The sequence below is a fragment of the Sabethes cyaneus genome, chromosome 1, assembly GCF_943734655.1.
Source record: "Sabethes cyaneus chromosome 1, idSabCyanKW18_F2, whole genome shotgun sequence".
Taxonomy (NCBI): Eukaryota; Metazoa; Arthropoda; class Insecta; order Diptera; family Culicidae; genus Sabethes; species Sabethes cyaneus.
Window position 1 is genome coordinate 11,670,779 of NC_071353.1, and position 24,722 is coordinate 11,695,500.

Genomic DNA, 24,722 nt, shown 5'->3' on the forward strand with positions numbered 1-24,722 from the left:
CGCTACCGAACCGTTTACCGTATTTCACCAGGAATTGCTACACTAAGATTGGTAGTTTTTCAATTTGATTTCAAAATTTGCAATGGCACAAAGTAGGCAAAAATCAATGAAACTGTGCAGCATTAACAATTGAAGCAGATAACAAATTGTCCGCGTCATTATATAACAGAATAGATAGAACAATTCCATCCACAGTTCCGTCTCACAAGATGATGAATATCATCGTCTCACCCATTATGCAAGTAGAATTTTCTCATTCGACAGCTCTGGCAAGTCGCTGCACAGTTTGGCACTTTTCCAATCTCTACTTTCTATGTGTTTTTTTCCTCGGTGCATTTTGTATCATTTAACTATTGTTCGACCGAACAAAACGTAACACTTTCAACCAACTAACCGATCCGATCAGATCAACCGAAACAATCAAACCGGGGCGCGAAACCGACGATGAAAAGCATCAGTCAGTTAGTGGCGTTTTGTGCGCTCCAATTATGTATTTCCACTGGTGACATTCGGTTCACATCGACATGCTACGACCCTTTCACCGCCCACACTGCCAGAGTCGGCCCTTATCGCGAATCCACTCGGTTCCCAATCCATGTAGTACAATATCAATCCGGAGCGATCTGCCAAAAGCCATAGCCAGAAAATTAAACTAATAACAATTATTTTTCCCGGCTGGTGCCGGGGTGGCCGCACTAACTACTAGCCCGGGTGCGGGTGGGTTCGTCGTTTCGTAGCTTTCCATCACGCGACGCTCGCTCGCTTGCGTCGTTGTTGTTGGTTGTGCAGCTGGAACAGGCGCCAATTGGCGCATAGTGTTTTGAATCCGCCGATTGCTTTTTTTGCCTCCCCCTCCCCCGGCGGCCGGGGCGAATGATACTCCTTTGGCGAAAGACACCAACCAACCAATCCCAGCTGGGGGCCGCCGACAAGATCATGAAATTTTCCCTCGATGGAGGCATCCTTTCTGTCGTCCTGAATATGGCACAAATTCTGTACTGGCACGCGGATTTGAGCTTCCTTCCGCAGTGGCACGGAATGTACAAAAAAAAAAAGAAGGAAAAAAAGACAACAGCCATAACCGACCATGGTGAAAATCAATAAACCGGCACAAGGCGCAGCTAAACAGCACAATCAGCAGGCAGTTGAAGAAACAATTGAGCCCCGGAGGGGCCCGAAGAACAAGGAAAAAGCGCCGCAGACGGCGAGAGAACGGTTGAATAGACACGAGAGCCAAGATGGAAATCCATAAAATAATTTAAAATAAACTCTAATTGTGAAAAACTATTTTGAAATTCATGAGTGTTTCTTTTGTTACGTCCGTTGAAATGTGAATGGAGGCAGGCAGGCAGGCAGGAGGACCGGCGAAGTTGTTGAGGATCTGCCCGAAAGGAATGCAGCAAGGCGACAGAGGGACAGAGGCACAGGGTAAAGGCGATACGACAGCGAGAAGGCGCAAACGAAGACGTCGCGCTCGCGTGGGAATAGTTGTTCCTTCACTGTCGGTCGGTTGCTGCTGATGTTGTTGTTGTTGCTGTTGTTGCTATTGCTGCTGTTGCTGGTGCTGCTGCTGCTGCAGCTGTACGGCAGCAATGGGAACGGGAAACTTTCAATCCGTAGAAGAGTGCATCGCAAGTTTTTGAATTGTGCGAGCGAAAAAGAAAGAACGATGATTTATTTGCCTAACATTAAGTGCATTTATTTGGATTTTTATGCCATCCTTCGGAGAAGGAGAAAGCGAGCTGCGAGAGAGAAAGGGGGGGGGGGGGGTACTGGCGGCTGTAAGAGTCCTGAGGCGGCGAGGCGGGAGCGCAGAAAAGCTAGATAAAGAAGCGTGATTTGGCTCCGGAACGAGTTTCAGATTGTTAGCCGGAGTGAAATATTATAATATTTCTGCATGATTGAGTTGTTTCCACGGTGAGAATTAGTTATTTTTTTCGAAATGGCGGAACAGTTTGCGGATCATTCGGGAGGCGATGACACATACTTGAAAAGTTTTTCCATTTTTTTTCTGTTTTTGTTTGAAATCGATGAAAGTGGATAACTTTCGTGAATGGTAGTGCTTTTTTATCGATAAGTGTGTGTGTGTGTGCATTTGTGTGATGTGCGTGTGTATAGTTCGCATTGGTCGGATTTGCAATCCAATGACCCGCTGATCCGGGCATACGCGACCCGGGGACAGTCAACTGCAGAGAGTCACTTCCGTTCGTTTCGCGCAGTCAGCGCCTGGAAGTGGGCGGACATTAAATGTGAAATATTGCTTCTTTGCATGAGGGGTGAATTTTTTTTCTGGCCTGATAAATTCGAACAAATCATAGTTGGGTCATCGCCGCCCGGTGTCGGAACCGGCGCGGTTTGGGGCTGGAGAATATACTTTTAAAGCCCGGCTGAATTGTGCTGACCTGAGATTTTTCCGGTCGAAGTAAAAAATTAATTCGAGAATTTCTGATAGACTGACTGGTCTGGTTGCTGCACCGTGAATCGGCGTCTGTATAATTTTCAAATCCCGCTAAAAGAGGAAATAGAACCACAATCCGAGCGTGAAACATGGCAATGTTGGTTTTCTACTCTGATGAATATTACATTTCATGGGTGGCAACAGCCGTCCGAAGTGATACTCTATTTTACGGTAGTTTTGGTGCACATATGGTAATTTAAATAGGTGTATTAGGAACATTATACGCCATTCTAGCAAGTCACGTCTCTATAAAAGCGTATGCAAATCACTTAGATTAATTTGAAATGCGCTTCCATCACAGGTGGAAAAATGGAGCCGCATGGCTATTTGTGCACAATCGGTTACACCGAGGTTTTGAGTTGTTTTTCTAGAAAAACGATTCGCCATAATTCAGACTAATGGAATGAAAAAGGTGCTGTAGCTCTAGCTTTTAGTTTTTTCATAGACTGGATTTAATTTTAGTAAGTGTTTATCAAGTTTGGTTAAATTGTGGTCAATTGAACTTAATCCGCTAGGCTATATAAATCTTGCTTTCATTACGATTAAAAGTAAAGTAATAAAACGTTACTTGAAAAAGCGCACGAATACTATGCTGGCTTACACTATATTTACACTTACACTAAGAGAAAATTAAGCAAGTCTAAAAGACTACGCCAAACTTATAAAACATTATTACTTTAAAAGGTTAAGTGACCCAACCCCGACTTTTCAAAACTTACACTGCAACTGTAATTGAGATGATCAGACAGAAGCGCGATACAAATCGACAAAACATACTAGAATTTTGATTCATGTAAAGCCAGAAGCGAAAATAATTTGAAGATATCTATACCTATAAAAAAGGATTTCTGTCTGTCTGCCCGAATAAGGTTCCTTATAGAATTGAAAACTAATGAACCGTTCGGCGTGAAAATTTGCATATAGGGGTTTTTGGGGCCAAGGAAGGTTCTTATGATGGTTAGAGACCCCTCCCCCCACTAAGAGGGGGGGCTCTCACACAAATGAAACACAAATTTCTGCATAACTCGAGAACTAATCAAGCAAATGGAACAAAATTTTACATGTGGTTTTTGTTGGAGACAAGAATTTTTTCTATTGTGAATTAAAACCCCTCCCTACTTTAGGAGGAGGGGCTCCTATACAAATGAAATACAAATTTCCTCATAACTCGAGAATTAATTAATCAAATGGAACCATAATTGGCATGTGGGTGTTTTTGGAGGCATGGAATTTTGCTATGAAAAATTAGGACCCCTTACCTTCTTAGGAGGGGGGCTCCCATACAAATGAAATACAAATTTCCTCATAACTGGAGAACTAATCAAGCAAATGGAACAAAATATGACATGTGGGTGTTTTTGGAGACAATGATGTTTTCTATGGTGAATTTAAACCTCTCCACGCTTCAGAAGGGGGGGGGCTCCTATACAAATAAAATACAAATTTCCTCATAAATCGAGAACTAATTAATCAAATGTAACCATATTTGGCATGTGGGTGTTTTTGGAGGCATGAATGAGGAAGCGCCGGCTGCTGTGGGGGGGCAGCCCCCGTAGAGATCACACCTCTAAATAGGTTTATTTATTTTCCTAGATCTACCTATCTACCTGACCTCTATTACTTTCCTTCAATTGAGTCACCCCTGCGAAATGATACTTTCTACGAAAAGATTTTCCATGAAATGATACATCCCGCGAAAGGTTTTTCACGAAATGGTATTCGGCGAAACTCTATATTCCACGTTATGGTCAACCGAGAATTAGTGTTCCGCAAAATGGTATTCGGCGAAATGGTTTGTAATGATGGCGAATATTTAAATGCAGTCCGCTTTATTTTATCAGGCTAAGCAATGGGGAGAGTTGTTTTCTACTTTACTGTGAGGAAAATTTGTATGTTAAAACACCCATGTTAAAACTTCCCAGAAACTTGCAAAACTCAAGATTGTGACAAAGGTCATATTCACGATTTATGTACAACACAGTTTAATTTGTGGCAATACGAAGTTTGTCGGGTCCGCTAGTCTTAAATAAAATCAGAATAGAAACTTAGCTCAACCGCAGTTTACTTCTATTTATGGAGCCTACCGTCTGTTTGAAATACTCAGAAAAAAAACTATTACCATTTTTTATTAATAAGTACCACAAAGGAAACTAAGAAAAAGGAACACAGTGTGTAAAACTTCTGGAAGGCTCCCTTTTCCCGACTGATGGTTTGTTCAGTGGACACTTTGGAGGAGCATGGGAAGCGACTGTGAAATCAATGAAATTCGGTTAACGACCCATTTTAGTTGAACAAGTTGTCGATCGAAGAGTTTATTGCCTTTCTATGCCATATCAAAGCTACACTAAACGCAAGGCCATTTACGCCATCTTCTGACTATTTGGATGATCAGTTATTACCCTACGACGTTTTTGAGTAAGACTATGAATTACCTGGTAAATTATTCAGTTTGATCGAGTAAATTGCTGCAACAGGTTCAACAAACGTCTCTGTCTAGCGGTATTTCCCCGATACGTCATGAAAAACGGCGTTTATGTCTCCGATTCATAAACAAAGGTGATGAAAAAGACATCGATAATTATCGAAGTATTGATGCTGCTTTATGTGCGTCATCCAACCTATTCGAAAAAAGAGTCTTGGGACCAATCTTTCACACATTGTTCCATTCATCTCAATTCAACGATGATTCTTAACATGGATACATGCCACCGTTGATCAATATGCTAGGAATACCACGTCAAGGTGTTTCCTACCGGATGCGATTTGCCCCCTAACGGATGCGAGGTACCCATTCTAATTTTCTCTACTTTTCACGAGAATCACTCATTTGCTGTGAAAAACCAAATTTACGTCCCAGTTTGCGTCGAGGTCAGACGCTAGTATAACATGCCAGTCGTCGCATGTTCGAATCTCGACTGAGAGAGGCTGTAAGAGCCAGTAAGACCGTAGCACTAGCGTCACAATTGTACTGAAATCTAAAAGCTGGCTGCGAATTTTGTCGAATAAAAACAGAAGGCCGAGTTCTGAAAGCGGAATGCAGCACCAAGGTTTTGCTTTGCTAATCAAGATCCACTATAACGGAGATAACCGGAACGTATGCCCAAAGTGCCTAAACATAACTCTAACACTATGTTACTTGTTGCTTGTCTTGGGTGCAATCAGGCGTAATTGGTTGAATCTGGCTTTCGGGCTCTCTAGATAAAATACCACGAAAACAAACGGAATAAGGCGCTTATAGTACAGTGAAGTCAATTTTTCTGGTTTCCGACGACCGGGAAGCTTTTCTCATGTGCAGTACGATGGCAAGGTGTTTGTCCACGGTACATAATCGTTTCTTGATTGTTTGACCGGATTAAAGACGTTTCACTCTAACTAACTTAATGTAATAAAAGTCCTTGTCTCAGAATTCCATATACAGGATTGAAGAGTTCTAAGAGGAGTGACTTAACCCCTTAATGCGGAATGTTGCATTAAAACAACATAGTAAAAACATCCTCCAAAGTTATTTGGTTATATATTTCGGTCATCTCCATTGTAGTGATTAACACATCAAATTATAGAAAATACGGATGGGTACCTAAGATTCACTCTGAACTAGACGCAAGGCGACGAAAGATATAGGTTAGGTACCTTGCAGGTAGGATTCAAGACCATGTGCTCCGGTACTGTATCCCGACTGAAAAATTCATATTTTGACGTCTACGTCATCCTGTTTAGTCGTTTTATATAGGGTGCTGCTTGATAGGTTTGTCTACGGCGGGTCTTCGTTTACGTTTCCAGCAGCATTATAACCAATTTTGGTGCGAATTACATTCAAACTAACCTGGTATTGACATTTTTGGATTTTCTCTTTGCTATCGAGGAAAAGAATATGTACGAAAATTACTATTTTTCACTATTTGTTCAAAAAATAGAAGTCTTCTTGGTTATTCTACCAGTTTTATGTATGAAGAAGAGAATCTGCTGATCGACCGGAGCAACTACTTGAAATTTTGAGCTATGATTCAAACTATTTCCACTTTTTTGTAGTAGTTGGGTAGCTCATGCACAAGGCTCAAATTGTCCATGATAAACGAAAGCGCTTATGACGAAATGAGTTTCTAGTAAAAGTTTCTAGTTTGAAAATTTAAAAGACGTTTTACTGAATATCTAATATGTTAAACGTATAAATTCGACTACTATCAATAATAGTTTGTCCCATGTGGAAAAAAGTTGGGGTCAGTCCCGGTGTAGTGGTTAGCATTCACGCCGAGGATACGGGTTCAAATCCCAACCCCGCAGAAGTCACGAATGACCCAAGCTGTTAAAGTGACTATAATATAACAAAAAAAATATGGAAAAGAAGACTATAATTTGTCAATTTTCACCGTGAAGTGTCAGTGTTGACATGTACTCCAGTTATAGTTATAGATATATCCCATAAACTGAATTGTTCAACTAAACTGTAAATCGCTTGAAACTGTTCAATCAAAATTTAAACCATAGCAATGCTTGTTCAGCTGAGTGCAAAACACCGTAAGTTTTTGTATAGTTAGTACTCTTCAATCCTGTTCATATGCTCTAAACGCTGTTCCTCCATCATGTGACACTCTTGGTATCGTAAACGCGGTCACCATTTAAAAGCATTTACAGCTTTATTTTCTACCGACAGACATGCTATCACGAATGATTCGTATTCGGTAGGAGAACACATTCGTAGCACATTTTGCACTAGAACACATTTGATGCACGGTTATTGTCTGGCTTCGTTATCGACGAGATCGGGCTGCGGCGAAGATCGTAGGTAAGAGAAAATATACTTGTGCAATTATTCTGACCTGCTTGGTGTGCAGTTGTCGTGGGTTTCCGTGGTTCTGTGGCGGGATTACTATTATCGACTGTAACAGTGGTCATTTCGGATAATTCATTTTATGACTAAATTTGATGTTGTACAACTTAAGCTAGTTAGTCTAGGTTTGGGTACATACTTTTGTCTGTGATAATATTGAAAGTTTTATGATAGTTATTCACCGCGCCACTTAAAAATTAAATGCTCTTTCCTCTTGCTCGATCGACTTTGTATCATTAATAGCCCCAATACTGATAAAGTATCAGTTGCTTTTGCAACACCATTATCTGAACAACATGTTCGTTTACAACATATTGGCAGATTAATATTATGCTTTGACTTTTTTGGAATTTTGGATACTAGAGTTTAACTGAAATAGACCTCTTACTGGAACAATTCAATTTATGGGATGTGACTATATCTGGTGTATTTGTGTACTATGAGGTGCATTTTGACAAATTATACTGTTCTTTTCCTTATGCAACTGACTGCTATTAATGTTAGTCGAATTTATGCGTTTAACATATTGCCAGTGGTTGGAGAATTAGGGAAATGATTATTTGAATCGATGAACATGCCTCATCCACTCAACCATCGGCTTTGAATTGTATACGAACATACAGTGACTCAAACTCGAATTCGTACGGCACATGCAGATTTAGTTTTTCTACGGTTAAAAGTTTAACAGAAGTTTTAGGGACATGTTATTCAAGTAAAATCATGACTTCGGTTAAACTTTCTTTTAATCGTAGAAAAACTAATGTTGCATGTGCCGTACGTATTCGACAGAGATGAAAGAGAGAGTGTTGTTGCCACGCTGAGTACATTTTTTGTTGCGCAAAATTGGGTTGTTTTCAATATGTACAATATACGTTACCAAGCAACGACATCTGTTGTATTCAACGGGGAAACATTGGCAGTTTCAAGCATATTTTCACACATGACGCATGATGAAACACTAGCGCCAACTTCTGTTTTTTATTTTCAGAAACTACAGGCGGTATCCTATAGTCTTCAAACTTTGCTTAATGCTGTCTATTCAGCTGGGTCATAGGGCTCACCAATAGCCCCTTTACATCCAAACAGTAACTTCGAATAGACCCTTTATATCCAAACACTAACAAGCATTGTCCTAATTGGCATAACATTTATCGAATTGCTTGTCATGATCTATATGAATGGAAACGCAGTTTGCAATGAAGCAGTGGAATTAACCGGGGTTGTAAAAATATAGTTTCCTCAGGCGTAACAAAGGTTCTGTGGATTATTTTCACGTTTAAACTCATGCTTTGTTACGCTTATTTTTCTTACTGTCCTTACTATTTTCACAATTCTTACTATTAAGAATTCAATTACTGTTCGAGCATGATCATGAGCATGATATTCAAATGCGCAAATATTACTGTTTTAGTAAAGTGGTCATAACTTCTACAATTTTCAACCGATTGTTATCCTTAACCCCATGATTTCTTTGTTTTTTTTATCGACCTTTAAGATCCACATGTAATGAAATCTTGTCTAAGCGTGTTTAAAACCTTTGATAAAGTTGAAATTATTTAAAAAAAATGCGTACTTTTTTGTTTTGTTGTGAACAAATTCTCAAATATCTATTCCTTTTTAATATGGAAAAAAGAGATTTGAAATTGGTGCACCGCAGCCGGAAAAATTTGTGTTTATGTGAAAGTACTTTTTTTCTTTAAGCAAAATTTCAATTTTAGTGCATATCTCAAAAACTATCCTACTTTAAATTTTTCGGATTCAACGGCCAATTTTACATGAAAAATCACCTTCAGCTTACTGAGTTCACGCTTTTTGTGTAGTTATAGGCAGATTGAACCATTCGTTTTTCTGTTTTCTCATGATAAAATCGTTTGCCGATGCTCGGCATATATATTTATTTTGCGAATTTCCCAACCTCTGCATATTAAATATTCAATAAAACACACTTACGCCCCTTCTATTTTCAAACTAGACATACCAGTAATTGTAAAAATCAGGGAAGTAATGTAGAGTAATTTCTGTCGGTTATTTTATGAATTAGTGGTACTTACGACGCTAAAAATGGCGTAACTAAAAATTTCCACCGTAGGAAGATTTTGAAAATTTCAACATTACGAATCGACAATTTATAGTGGGATCCGATTTTACGGAGCATTTTTTTTTAAGAATAACGGTCTGGGGGAGCGCCGGAATTTCGATTTTGGCAACAAAAGTATTCGTTTTGGGAAGCACAAAATGTTTCACTTTCAAAAATATGATGTTACAATATACAGTTGACAAACGAAATACGTTTAAGGACAACTTGTTCCAAACATGAAAAATTTGTCACAAACGAACTACTTTTGGGTTAATAGACAATATTAATCAATTATTTTAGTTTATAATTTACAAGACTGATCCACTCTAGTCAATTTCTTCGAACATAGTTAAAAGCACCATGGGACGGATCGTTACACTGTCATCGTACTCTGTTTTGAAAGTTTTCTTAGCACTCCGCTTTTCAGTTATTTTTATGCTTGTCAGCGTAAGTATTAACAGCATTTTGTCGCTAGTCTTTGAATGCAGTTCTTCATTCTGAACATTTCTACCATCACGCCACATGCTCGAATATTCCTTTTACACTCTTAAGCGAATAATGTACCTACGTGTAAATAAATTTGATTCAGCTAAAACTTGGTTAAACCTACTCAAAATGGCCTTAAAGTATACAACAAACTCAGATTGTGAGTAGTTTTTTAACCAAAAAAGTTGATAGGTAGGAAGTTTTAGCTAAGTCTAACACCTATTTACAAGTAAAGGAAAGTTGAAGGAAAGAAACGGTAGCGTTCCTTTCTTTAATGGTTTACTTTTGAGACATCAAGTTCGTCTAGGTTCAATGTTCAAATGATAAATCTGATCGTAGGGAAAAGATAGTTGTGCACTTTTACAACATTGTTTACTTCCAGGACATCAACTTGGTCAACTTGGATTTAACGAAATAAGTCATTCTTAACTTGGTGGGACAGTAAGGTTGTCATTTTTTTTTTCTAGAATCGAAGTAAATGAAATCCCAGATGTACAAGGTTGTTGTACCGGGTACCGGGAAAGCACTGGTAAGGAGGGAGTAAGCAATTGGAAAGCGTGCTATCAAGTTATTGGTGGATTCGCTCGTTCCTGGCAGTGCCTGATATTGATGCTTATTTCAATAGTGAGTTGACAAATTTCTATTATATTCTCCATATAAATCATTACATAGAAAAATTTCTGATCAATTGGAAAATGACTGAGTTATAAGCGTGCAAAGCATAATCACTTTTCGTTACATGTTCATTCGTACTTTTAAAGTGCAAAAACAATAAATATAGAAAGTCTGATAGACATTTGAATATTTTTGAACGAGATGCGGGGTTGACTGCCGGTATCGAAGAGTTACTTTCCGCGGCTGATGGCCAGAAAGGCTAGTAGTGAACTTTAGGAAACTTCGAACGTAAAAATATCACACATACGAGAGCTTTAACGTTTAATTGCTCGTCTCTTCGAGTGATCAGCTCGTACTGATTCTTCATTTGCATGAAGATCTAATGTTAGCTTTAGATACTGTAAATGTTAGCCACATCAGTATTAAGCTTTAATTTAAGTTTTCTAGTTTAAGTTGTATCTCCTACAATTTTTACAATGGTAATTTCTATAATAGACAAAGGTAATGGTAGAAGAAAGAAATGAAATAAAGGTGTATATATAGTATCCCAGCTAGCACGAATACGTATATCAAAGCACAAAAATAATCGTAAATATCTCTTAACAAATTCGAAATCGTAGCTAAAGCTTGATCAAGTGGGATCATGTTAATTTTCTATCGAACATAATGATAATAACTGACATACATAGATTTTTAGCACAAAATTGTATAGCATCACGAAGCGAGTCGCGCTAAATCGGATATTATCGTATACAAATATAGTCTTATATAGTCGAAACGCTTATAATTATTCCTTATTAAGTATATCGCCTCCAAAATAGTACGGATATGCCAATTTTGCGCATCAAATACGATTTATTAGCATGTATATCTGTACGTAATGCTGATTTCAATATTCACATAAAAATGCTTACTACGATTTTTATGGTAGCGACTCCTTCACGTCTTGTCCTACCCCAGAGATTTTTTTTTTTTTTTTTTTTTTTCCCGTGTTGGGGACTTACCACCGCGACCATTATTTTGATCTATTGTGGTGTGTCCTCTTTTAATTTACGCCATGTCGTATCGGTGAGCTATCAAAGTTTGATGAGCCACCTCAACTACTGTCGGCATTTATCCCAATCGGGTGATGCATTTCGTATGAAATTTATCACCTGATTAGGAGCAGCATTCCAAATATCGCAGGGCTGAGTCAGCCCCTTATCAAGATATCTACGTCGTTTATGATATAGTGCAACACAGTCGCACAACAAATGTTCGGAGCTTTCAATCTCATGATTACAAAAGCGACAGTTAGCTTCATTAAGTTTACCGATGAGTTTCAGGTGGTACTTACAAGGACAATGTCCTGTTATCAAACCGGTGTATGTGCTCAAGTCGGGTTTTGAAAGGTTTAATAGTTTTTGTGATTGAAGAGCATTTGGCTCTATAAAACGTTTCGATTGCCGGGCATTCGAGGTAATATTCCAGTTAGACTGTACCTTTAGTTTTTCCCAATTCCTAAGTTCCATTTTAAGGGCACATGAAGATAGTCCAAAAAAGGGTTCGGGTCCTATGAACTGCATAGATGATCCCTTCTTTGCCAATTGATCAGCGGTTTCGTTCCCTTTGATTCCGCAGTGACCAGGAACCCAATAGAGGTTGACCATATTGCGACAGGAAAGTTTTTCCAACAGTTTTATGCATTCCCACACCAGTTTAGAAGTGTGAGTTTTTGATTTCAAAGCATTCAGTGCTGCTTGACTATCCGAGCAAATACAGATATTTGCATTTTTGTAGTTTCTTTTTATGCATATCGATACACATTCTAGTATTGCATATATTTCTGCTTGAAATACAGTGGGATGTTTTCCCATTGCAACTGAAACGTTAATCCCTGGGCCTGTTATACCAGCACCTGCCATGTTATTTTGTCTTGATCCGTCTGTGTAGAACACCAGTGATCCTGAGCGAAAGTTTGGTTCTCTGGCATTCCAATCAGAGCGAGTAAAATCAAGAACACGAAATTTGTGATCGAAGTAGTTACGCTTAGGCATATGATCTTCGTTCATTAATATTAAGGGATTTACGGAAAACTCTTTGAGAATACTCAAGTGTCCAACGAGATCACCATCGAAGAACCTCATGGATCGCTTGAGCCTCAAAGCATTTTTCATAGCATCCAATTGGATGAATTGATGTAGAGGAAGAAGATTGAGTAGAGCTTCTAAGGCTTTAGAGGGAGTGCTACTCATAGCTCCTGTTATGGAGATGGTAGCAAGCCTTTGTAGCTTGTTCAACTTAATTTGAGCCGTTTTTTGTTTTGTTTTCGGCCACCAGATAAGCGATGCATAAGTGATTCTGGGTTTAACTATTGCTGAGTATATCCAGTAAATCATATTTGGTTTAAGACCCCATTTTTTGCCGAAGGTTCTTTTACAGACCCAAAAAGCATTTATTGCTTTACTTGTTTGTTGTTCGATATGCGTGTTCCAAGAAAGTTGTACCCCAGAGATACTATACACACCTTCATTTCGTTACTTTTTTCGTCATTTTCCTCGTCTATTGTAAAGTATAACGCTATAACAAAGTTATTTTATATAGCTTTCAGATATATAACAATCGAAAGGTTTAGTTTGCAACCCAAATAATAGACACACTCTTTTTTTGTAAAACAGCTTTGTCCCTAGAACAAATCGCATAAACGGACGTCGTCATCAGTTGCATTGCAATCACCCTCTATTGGATGTGGAAGCGTAAACCGGATAGCGTATAAGCAAGTCACCAAAAAGATCCTAACCAGGCGGTGGCATCGAACAATGATCGTAGACGATGGAGCAGTAGACGGACGGAGAACTTCCGCTTCCCTTTGCCCTGGATGAAATGGAAACGGTCAATAAACTAAAGTACCTACTGGATGGATGCAGTTTGTGCAATCTACACCGGACGGGAGCCGGAACAGGGTTTTCTTCGTTCGAAACTAAGCAGGGGTCATTCCAACAAGTAGAGTTGACAAGTAGTGGTAGTAGTAGTAGTAGTGAGAGTGATAATAGTAGTAAGAAATCAGAACAGCACTCACCCTGCTTGACGGTTGCGGCCAACTGCTGCTGAAGTTGCTGCTGCTGCTGCTGGGCTGCCGCTTGCTGTTGGGCTTGCTGTTGCTGGGCCGCAGCCTGCTGCTGGGCGGCGACTTGCTGCTGGGCCGCCTGCTGTTGCTGTTGAGCCGCAACGGCCTGCTGCTGCTGGTGCTGGTGAAGTTGATGCTGTGGCGTCGTTTGCGACTGCGAGTGAGCCGGATGGATGGTGAGCAGTTTCGTTTCCGGCGGTTTGTGCGGCCCAACGGTCAGCTGTGGGGCGGCACTGAGAGCCATCGTCGGTGCGGGCATCATTAGTGTTGACATTGCCAACATCTTCGTCCGCTCCGGTGTTTGCAGATGGCGCGCACTCTAGACTTGCTACGGCTAGGTGCTTCCGCTCAAAACTCTATGCTCGGCCGGTTTCGAACTGGGTAACAAACTGAACGGTGCTCACACGGGTTTCTAGCAAGCAAGTTCGCAAACTCACCGACCTGTACGGTTATAATTGACTCGAAAGATAAAAACACTCCACCAACATTCACTTTGCCGCGGCCGCGTGGACAAGTCCTGGAACCGTTCGCAATCAAACGATGGTAATTATTTCTAAACAACGCCACACAAAAAAAACCACGGGATCGTTCTTCTTTTTCTCGGATAACCGCGTGGGGGAAATGAAATGTAAATAATATCTCTGCACGATATGCACGATTATGCGGCGCTTTTTTTCACGCCGAGCGGAATGTTGTGACGGTTACGAGAGACTCACCACACTCGATGACGTTGGCGGCGTTGGCGTTGGTGGCGATGACAACGGGGACGGTTGTTTTTTTTTTCTTCTCGCAGACACTTTGCCTTATCGTAGCCTACTATTTTTGCTAACGGCTGTAACGGCTGCTGCTGCTGCTAGCACCGTCGCGTTTGTTAGTCCCCGATGTGTTTGAACTTTCGTGGGCAAAACGACGCGCGGGGTATCTTCTTTTGTGCTTCTCGCTCACTTCTGCCCCACCAAACTGGCACTGGAGACCTGGTACCGTACCGACGAAAATTGAACGACAACGACGAAGACGAGGGGCTGCCCCGGGTTTTATTTTACGATACTTAGCGCTGCTGCTTTGCGCTGTCGAGAGTCTTTGAGGCTGATTTTTTATATACTAGTTTTTATTATTTGCTTTTTTTTTTGTTTTATTTTTATGATCCACCCCTAGTTGCCATCTCACGGTTGAGCGATGGTTTGGCGTTAAAAAGCGTTAACGACGCTTTTGGCTGAGAAGCTCGGATCAACCGAGCGAGCAGACGTCAAAGTTTTCACTAGTTTTCCCGAAACGTTAAAATTATCTATACGTAAATAGAACAGCACTAACACTTTCACATCGACTGCTGGTTCCGAATGCGCTTATCGTGAAACTAAATCACCGAAAAATAAAGCGAAATAAAGAAACTGAAGGACTTCCACGTAGAATCAACTAGAACCACCGAATGTAGACGACGGTTTGCTATACCGAATAGACACAGAAAACGGGGTGAGAGCGCAGGATATCGAAATAAAATTAAATGTTCTTGTCAGTTCCGCTTAATTTTCCTTTGTTTTACGCTACAGATTTTTCGCCCGCTTCTTGGCCTGCTGCTGTTGGTTTGACTGTTAGCTTCTGTCCGGGTAACGACGGGAGGAGGGTGAAGAAGGGAATTCGCTGGATATATGTGGCTGGGGGGGTACACACAGTTTATTAAACACACACTGAAACTTTTCTCGCCTGCTGCGTTTGTTCGCACGTACCGTTCACTACAACACCTGGCTGCTGCTGTTGCTGCGTCTTCCTAGCCTGCCGCGAATGATTCGAATTTAATTGAGATTTTTGCTTCTTTTTCTAACAGGGTTTTCTGTCAGCTTCGCGTAAAAACTGCAACACCGAGAGATGTTCGACGACGAGCACAAAGCCTACACAAGCCGTTTTTGTTCCGAATTTTTTTACTGGTTACAATATTCTATAAACATGTGTGTGTATATATGTATATAGGTATAAATTTTTATTAACGTACAGGAACTATACAGCCAAAAGCACACAGGGTCCTAACTAAATCGTACTAACCGTAAGGCGACACTGCTCTAACTAAAGCTCGCCGACTGGCCGTAGACAAAAGAAACCTGCCGTGTCGCCGCCGGAAGGGCCGACGAGTATCCTTCGCCCCGTTCGGGTTCCGGTTCGGTCCCGAACGGTTGTGCGTCGGCGCCGTCGATCCCACGAGCGCTTGCCGAGGGCCATCTAGCCAGCCTGGCCATTACCTCGTGGTCGTTATCCTACTACGGCACCGAAAACACAACAACAACAAGATAACCGATGGTTGTCGGTTCACAATCAACCGAAAGAACAACACCTGACTGCGGTGGTGTGCGTACAAACTGCCAAACAACAACAAACCGAACGAACGTACCGTGGGTGGGTTGGTAGTCATCCTAGTAGGCTTATCCTCGGCATGGAACGAGTGGGTGGCAAACGAACCGGTTCACTCCTCCAGCAAGCTTCACTGATTCCAATGACGGTTGAGTAGGCGCGAGAGAGCGAACGGGAGAGCGCCCAAAAAGGACGAGAGTATGAGAGCTTTAACAAAGCAATCGACGACGCGGGCAAAAGAACAAAGAACAAAGACTGTGTACAAACTTGCAATTGACGATGCTGGGCCTAAACATACCCATGGCTCTGCTTTTCTTCGGCGTGATTTCTTGTCACACGCGGTTACTTGTTTCATTGGCTAGCAAGCAGAGGAAAAACAATTTAATATGCTCCATACTTTCGGTTCAAGTTCGGACAGGCATAAAGCCCAATTACGCAAACAGAAAATGGAATAAATTTCTATTCTATTCAAAGCAAACTATGAATAACCAAATCCTCCCCGAAGCCATTCAGAACAACAATCAGACCTTGAAGGGCAACTAGACTCAAGGGAATCATACGAAATAATCTATTTCATGGCCGCTTACTTCCCATCATGACAAGGCTACTACCATGACCGGATCTCATATCATAATCAGCAGCACTAGCAGCAGAGGCAGCAGCATAAACGTTTATTCGGCATATCCACGAACAACGATGACAATGGGAAATAATCTTCCATCTAAGCTTCATTGTCAAGGACCATCCGCGCTAGCTGTTAGCAGTGCTGTGCTGTGCTGTGTGTTGCTAGCTCTCCCGCCCCGTGTTTTGGCGTTTGCTCGCATTGGAGGATTGGCCCGAAACACCCTTTGATGACGCGCACACCCCCAGCATTGACCCCCTCGGGAAAACGCAGAGAGCAACCAGCAACAAAAAAAAAACGCAAAAGGAATCACCGCCAGCTTCGTTCGCTTTGTTTTTGTGTATACATTCGACCCAACAACAACAACGCTAACATTTTGCAACAACGATTAATGGTGGTGAGCTTTGCGTTATCATTGTTGATCTCATCAATAGTGAGTGGGGGGGGTCGAAGGTGATGCAGAAATTTAACTCTTTCACTGGGCCTAGCATTACGAACAATCCGCTTCTCTGGTTCCCTCTTATTTTCTTCAAATGTAGGTCGTTTTAGAATATTGCGAATAAAAAAAAAGTCCAATTACGCACGTCACGCAGAATCCTTTCCAGCCATTCGATTTGCCATCGATCGCTGTTTCGTTTCGATCCGGTCTCGTTACGGTCACACATTTTTGCATTTGCATAGTTCGCTTTGTTGTTTCCCTTGTTGTTGTTGCTGCTGCTGCTGCTGTTTTCCGCTCGGATTCGTTTCGGCAATTTTCCCCGCGTTGTTGCTGTTGAAGTTTTTGTTTGATCAAACAAGCTCTCCGGAGCGCGTTCGGTTAGCTCCGCTCCGCTCCCGCGTAGCACCCCCCCTTTACCGTTCTTCGACGGAAATTAAACATACACCACGCGCCGCGTGTGTGTAAGTGTGTGTTTGTGTACGTCCCGAACTGTATATGAAAGCGGAACGGGATGGGGGCGCATGGTTCGTAAACGAGATGGAAAGAGTGAACCATCGGGATCGGTCCCCAACCGGTTCAACCGGATAGCTTTCGGAAGTCGAAAGCTTTTACGTTCAACGGTGAGATGTCAGAAAACCTGAAAGAATCACAAAAAAACGGTGCAATCACAACAAATAAAATAAATCTGTAATCATTACCGGGTAAACATCGATACGATTTTCATCAACAATTTTGAGATGGTCATCTGCAACCTCTTCCGGCAAGCCGGACATCCCTAGAACCGAAGAAGCTTTCACTGACTTCCATTCATCTGCCACTTTCACAGCGGCATCCCACCGCCGCTCTCGTACGTCGACGGACGATCGTCATCATCGGCCGGCCAGACCAGCACACAGCTTCTGCTCGTCGTTCGGTTCTTCTCATGAATGAATTGCACGGTACATTGAGGAAAAGTCGTTCCGAAGCTTTTTCACTGCCCAGCAGTTACTATACTGAACGTTTTTTTTTTGTTTTTGCTAACTTGTTTGTTTTTGTATTTCCGAACGCGTTCCGTATTTTTTGCCATTTTACTCACCGATGATGATGCTCATTTACCAAACTGTGAGCTACTTCAAAAAAGCATAACATGCCGACTAATTGGTGAATAATCCGTCCGACATTGCCAACTTCGATCCTCGTCCCGGTTTGATCCCTTCGATAGCAGTTTACTGCCGGTGATGACGTCTATTTTTTTCCTTTCTGTCAAACCATCAAAATAGCAAATCACGAAGCGTCGTGCAGTGAACTTTTCCTGTATGGTTGCGAAGCCTACTTTGATGGTTGGCTGGCTGGGAGGGCCTAGTTTAACGAGCCTCTTCTTTGCTCTAGCAGCAAGGCGCTTCCGATAACGACCTTAAGCGGATTGTGCTGTCGAATGGCCCTCTATAAAATTCCATTCCATGATGGTACCGTACAGTAGTAGTACCAGCCGAGGAAGGATCAAAATCGGCAGCTTCTTCACACGCACGTCGTAAACGCCGTACGACGACAACGACGACGACGTACGGTTACTGTTCGGTGGAGCAAAACTGAAATCAGAACGTAATAAGGGAGTGGATAATCTCGTTGCCGTAAAACTTATACTACCCATCGGGATTCTACGCTGAGGTACACTTGCTGAGGCTTGCTGGTATGTGGTTTCAAATAGGTTGAAGCAAGGCGTTTTAAATTTAACTATAAATGTCTGCTGGGATATACCAAAAAACAAGCATTAGTTTGCATGTTGGGAAAGTAAAGGCTCATAATCATTAACTGACAGCTGTGAGTTAATCAGACAGCCTCTTTGAGCAGCCTTTATGGAGTAACTAAATACTTAACTTCTCATTTATTGAATTATTCATTTATGGAATCAAACGTGTTTCAAATATTTTTACCGTCAGGTTTCGTCTGGACAACCAGCAATCAGAAGGAGCAATATCCGAAGAATACATTCCACTTGAGCGTTTGCAAATACTTTTTCACGACTTTTGCAGCATGAGGAGGCCGAGCGTTGTCATACAGGTGAATTATCTTTTCGCCTATTCTGGCCATTTTTCTCGCAATAACCTACGTAAACAAATCGTTTGTAGCCTGTAGCGATCGCTCCTAAAGGAATAGCCGGGTTTTAGCAGCACTACTTTAGATCCCACCAGATTAAGAATATTCCAGTTTTGGTGTGGACGTAGAAGAAGTGGGTGTCAATTGCACAGTAACTGATTGTGGTGCACTCCAATGCAATGATTCATCAAGCTCCTCCCCTTGTGTTAGACTTAGACCTTCATCTAAAAGTGGTTCCCATTCTTCGACTTTAAGCTTTTACGGTATGGCAGAAAATATGCATAAAACTATAAAGTGGATGTTAGGCCGTCATGACCAGTGTAAAGAGAGAGGTGGTACACAGGGCTGTAAAATGTACTGGTTGGTGACATGAAATTAAATACATGACATTTTTCTTGCGACCAGCCATTCGGCATGGGTTTGATAAACATGCACGAAGAAAAAAATGTCATGAGAGTGATGACATTTTTTACTATCTATGTAGTTTACACTTCGGTACAGTCTTACACTTCAGACTCTTCTCCATCATTCTATCGATATGCATCACAAAAAAATGTAGTAAATCCTTGCAGACCATGTTCGGTCTTCCTTTAATTGAATTTATTGAATTGATTTATTGTATTCTCCTGTACTTCAGAGTAGAAACTGGATTTTTCAACCAGCTCTATGTTACTCCAGTTGCTTCACTGTTTCTATAAAAAATTTAATAATCACATTAAATTTCCTACAACTTATCCCAATACACCTTGATTCAACCTTTCGCTTTTGAGCTGTAGGCTTATTTTAAAAACTGTATACGAAAAAACTGATTAGTTAGTTATTTTTTGCCGCGTGAGTAAAGATAACAGAAATTTTGACTAAAAATATTTGAAGATAAGTTATTTATATCGGTAAAGTTTTACCATAATAGATTAAGAGATTACAGTGATATCTTTGGAACAAGAGAAAGTACGCAAAACAAACTTTGTGTGCTTTCTTCGAAAAGCCAAATGCTTCTCATCGACGGGGCAGTAAACAGCTCAGAATCGAACACTCAATCGTATCCCAAGTAATTAGACGTTCAAGAAGCATCAGACTACCAAACGGAATGATGACAGCGGTAGGAAACGCGGCGCCACATAAGCAAAGTATGCCAGGATGGTAGCTGCCACCTACCATATACCTATATTACAAGGAAGGTAAAATTTGGCGTGGAACTGCTCCATTGAGGAGCCATTCTCGTGCAGGATGGTGGGAGGTCTGTTGAAGAGTTTACGGGTTTTCGGCCGAGTTAGGTGTGGAAGATGACTCATTTATCGACTAGAGCGAATTTTACCAATTTTAAATACTCAACAACGAAATGGATTCAAAAAAATAATTGCGCAACTGAATCAATATTCGGAGAAAAATGTAAAAAAAAAAGAAAAACCAAGGAAAAAAAAAGAGGGAAAAAGAAAAAAACAAAGAAACTAGGCATAAAGAGATGAAGAAAGGAAGATAAAAGAAAAATGAGAGAAAAGGAAGAACTCGAAAGAAAACGAAGGAAAAACAATGAAAATGACGGTAAACTGAACAGAAATAAAGAATAAATGGGACAAACGAGGAGAAAAAAACGGGAGCAGGAATAGAAAAGGAGAAATTGCAGGAGCAGAAGAATGGAGAAACTACCCAGTAAACATTTTCATATGCATATCAGAGCAATAAATGAGTTATATGTATCTATATATACCCTGAAAAATCGTATCTGATGCACAAAACAAGCATATGCGTACTAATTTGGATGCCATATACGTACTTCAAAATATACGTTAACAATTCAGTAAGTAACAATTTGTAAGTCTTTGTATGAGATAAGATCCGACTCAAAGCGATTAGTTTTATAATGCTATACAATTCTGTACTGGAAGTCGTAGGTCAATCACTTGCTAACGTCCAATACGACAGAATATAAACTGGTGTGCATCTCATTAGGCTATATTAACGATCCTGAATTTATTAATAGTCAATAACGATAATTTTCGTACATTGATATACAAGTTGGTGTTTGCTGGGGAGAACAGAATTAGTGAAAAATGAGATAGAAAATAAAATAAAACGTGAAGAAAAATATAAAAACAGAAGACAAAGGAGATAAAGCTGAAAAGAAATATAACAACAGGATATAATAACAGGAAGAACGGAACAGACGAACGAAACACGGGGTGGAAAAGGAGGGGCGAAAAAAGACGATACAAAAAAGACAAAAAAGAAGAAAAAAGTCGAAATGGGATAGAAAATGACAAAGAACGAGACAGGAAGAGAGGAGATAAAAATGGGCCGGAAAACGAAGAAAAATGGAACAGAGATAGATTAGGACTCAGAAAGAGGGCGAAAAACGGACCAGTAAAAGACAAATAACAGAAAAAGATAAGAAAAAGAAACGCAGAAAAGGTAGCGAAGGACAAATCACTAGAAGGTTAGAGGGAAAACGAGGCAAGAATGTGGAAAAAAAATAAGAGAAACCAAAAGGAAAACAAGAATAACGACAGAAAAAAATCAGAGGGGTTGTGTAGAAGACACGAACGCATAGTTGACGCAGGACTACGTAAATCTCTTTGTAGCAATGGTAGCATGTATTCATGCATGTAATCATTCGATTCATCATGTATACATGCTCTATGCGGTAGATATACATGCTACATGCATTGTATATAACATTTATCAGAGTAGTAAATTGTATACGTTCAATCCTCAATAAATTTCAGAGTCACAAACACAAACTATTGCTTTCCTGCTACCTTGCAGAAATTAAACATTGTTTTTATTACTAAAGGCTCCCCAACGTTGAAGGTATTCTATCAGTTCAATCTCATTTTATCAAAAGCACAGCTCGCATTTTTCGATTTTTTGGAATGACACCATATCCCAAACCATGCCGTAAGACGTAGTCCTATGTCAAAAACAAAACAGATAGAGGAAACAGAAAAAAGGAAAAAAAGATCAAATCTATACCTATAAAGAAGGATTTCTATCTGTCTGTCTGTCTGTCCTGTGTTCCTAATAGAATCAAAAACTACTGAACCAATCGGCGTGAAAATTTGCATGTAGAGGTTTTTGGGGCCAGGAAAGGTTTTAGTGATGGTTAGAGACCCCTCCCCCCACTAAGAGAGGGGGCTCCCATACAAATGAAACACAAATTTCTGCATAACTCGAGAACTAATCAAGCAAATAGAACCAAATTTGGCATGTGGGTGTTTTCGGTGACAAGAATTTATTCTAGGGTAATTTGAGACCCCTCCCCTCTTTATAAGGGGAATTATAACTCCTCTCCCCTTTAAGAGGGGGGGGGGGGTTTCCATGCAAATTTCCTCATAACTCGAGAACTAATCAAGCAAATGGAACCAAATTTGGCATGTGAAAGTTTTCGAGGGCAAGAAAATTTTCTATGTTGAATTAGGACCGCTCCTCACTTTAAGAGGGGGGGCTCCTGTACAAATGAAATACCAATTTCCTCATAACTCGAGAACTAATCAAGCAAATGAAACCAAATTTGGCATGTGTGTGTTTTTGGAGACAAAATTTTTTTCTATGATGAATTGGGACCCCTCCCCACTTTAAGTGGGGGGGGGGCTCTTATACAAACGAAATACAAATTTCCTTATAACTCGAGAGCTAATCCAGCAAATGGAACCAAATTTGGCATGTAGGTGTTTTTGGAGGCAAGAATTTTTTCTATGATGAATAAGAACCTCTCCCCACTTTAGGAGGGGGGGCTCCTATACAAATGAAATACAAATTTCCTCATAACTCGAGAACTAATCAAGCAAATGCAACCAAATTTGGCATGTGAAGGTTTTCGAGAGCAAGAAAATTTTCTATGGTGAATTAGGACCCCTCCCCACTTTAAGAGAGGACTCCTGTACAAATGAAATACAAATTTCTCCATAACTCGAGAACTAATCAAGCAAATAGAACCAAATTCGGCATGTGGAGGTTTTTGGAGGCAAAAATATTTTCTACGGTGAATTAGGATCCTTCCACACTTCAAGAGGGGGGGCTTCTACACAAATGAAATACAAATTTCCTCATAATTCGAGAACTAATCAAGCAAATGGAACCATATTTGGCATGTGGGTGTTTTTGGAGGCAACCATTTTTCCCATTATGAATTAGGACTTCTTACCTTTTTAGGAGGGGGGGGGCTCCCATTTAAACGAAATACAAATTTGCTCATAACTTTAGAACTAATCAAGCAAATGGAACCAAATTTGGCATGTGAGAGTTTTAGATGGCAGAATTTTTTTTCTGTGGTGTATTACGACCCCTTTCCCTTTTAAGAGGGTGGGCTCCCATTCAAATGAAATACAAATTTCCATATAATTTGAGTACTAATCAAGCAAATGGAACCAAATTTAGCATGTAGGAGATTTTTGAGTCTTGAATTTATTTTATGATAGTTAGAGACCTCTCACCCCTGTGGTAGGGGGATATGGACTCTCATACAAATAAAACAGAAATTTTTGCGAAACTCAAAAACTAATCCAACTCGAGAAATTCGAGACTCTTCCATAAAACATTAATCAATAACAAGACCACAAAAACTATCTATAGTAACACTAGATCATTCAGGACGAGCCGGTCGCGAGTGTTGCCGGTGACCCGCCGTCGGAAGCGCCGCCCACTGGGGGGCTTGCAAAACTCGAGATAGTGACAAAGATCATCCGAGATTCATGATTTATGTACAACACAGGTTAATTTGTGGCAATACGAAGTTTGTCGGGTCAGCTAGTAAGATATAAGAGGAGAAATGCAGGATACAAAATGAGAAAACGGTTCCACCGTAAAAAAAAGAAAAACATCGCCATTCCACTGGAAGACCTAAGGGTGTTGAGGTTAGCGTACGCTAGCTGCGTTGCAAAAATCAGCGATACTCAACACCTGTGCAATTGTCCGGCAGTTCCTGGGTCAAGCGGACAGATATATCCCAGATAATAATGCAATGTAAGGAAGTTTTTAGAAAAATGTGCAGACCCACCGAACCCCTTCTTTGTTGGCAACCGCCCGGGGTATTTGAAATTTCACGACTATGTCGCGAGTGCGACAAATTGGCAAAACAGAAGAGCAAAAGACGAAAAACAGGAGATAAAAAAGGAAAACTGGAGAGGATAGGGAAAAAAGAGAGCCACAAACAGGATAATCGTAACAAAAAAGACGGAAAACAAAGCTAAAAAAAGGAAAACGACACACACGAATACGAAAAACAAGAAGGAAAGAAGATGAAAAGAACAAAAAAATACGAAAACTGGAAACGAAAAAAAAGGGAACTAGAGAAGAAAAAACTACAAACGGGAAAGAAAGTAACAAAAAATATGGGAAAAGCATGAGGGAAAACAGGATTGAAGATAAGAAGAAATGAAACAGAAAACGAAGATGAACGAAACAATAAAAATGGAAACACGGGACAAAAGAAAAATGGAAACGATAAAAAAGAGGAAAATGAGAGCAAGAGCCAAGAAAACAGTACAGAAGAGGAGCAAAAAATCGACTAAAAGGGGGAAAACGATAGTAGAAGAGAAAAGGCAGCAAAACAGCAAAGAGGTAAAACATATCAGAGAATAAGACGAAAAACGACAATTTTCATCTTACATATAAAAATGGATTTCTGTCGGGATGTTCCTTATAGAATCAAAAACTACTGAACCAATCGGCGTGAAAAT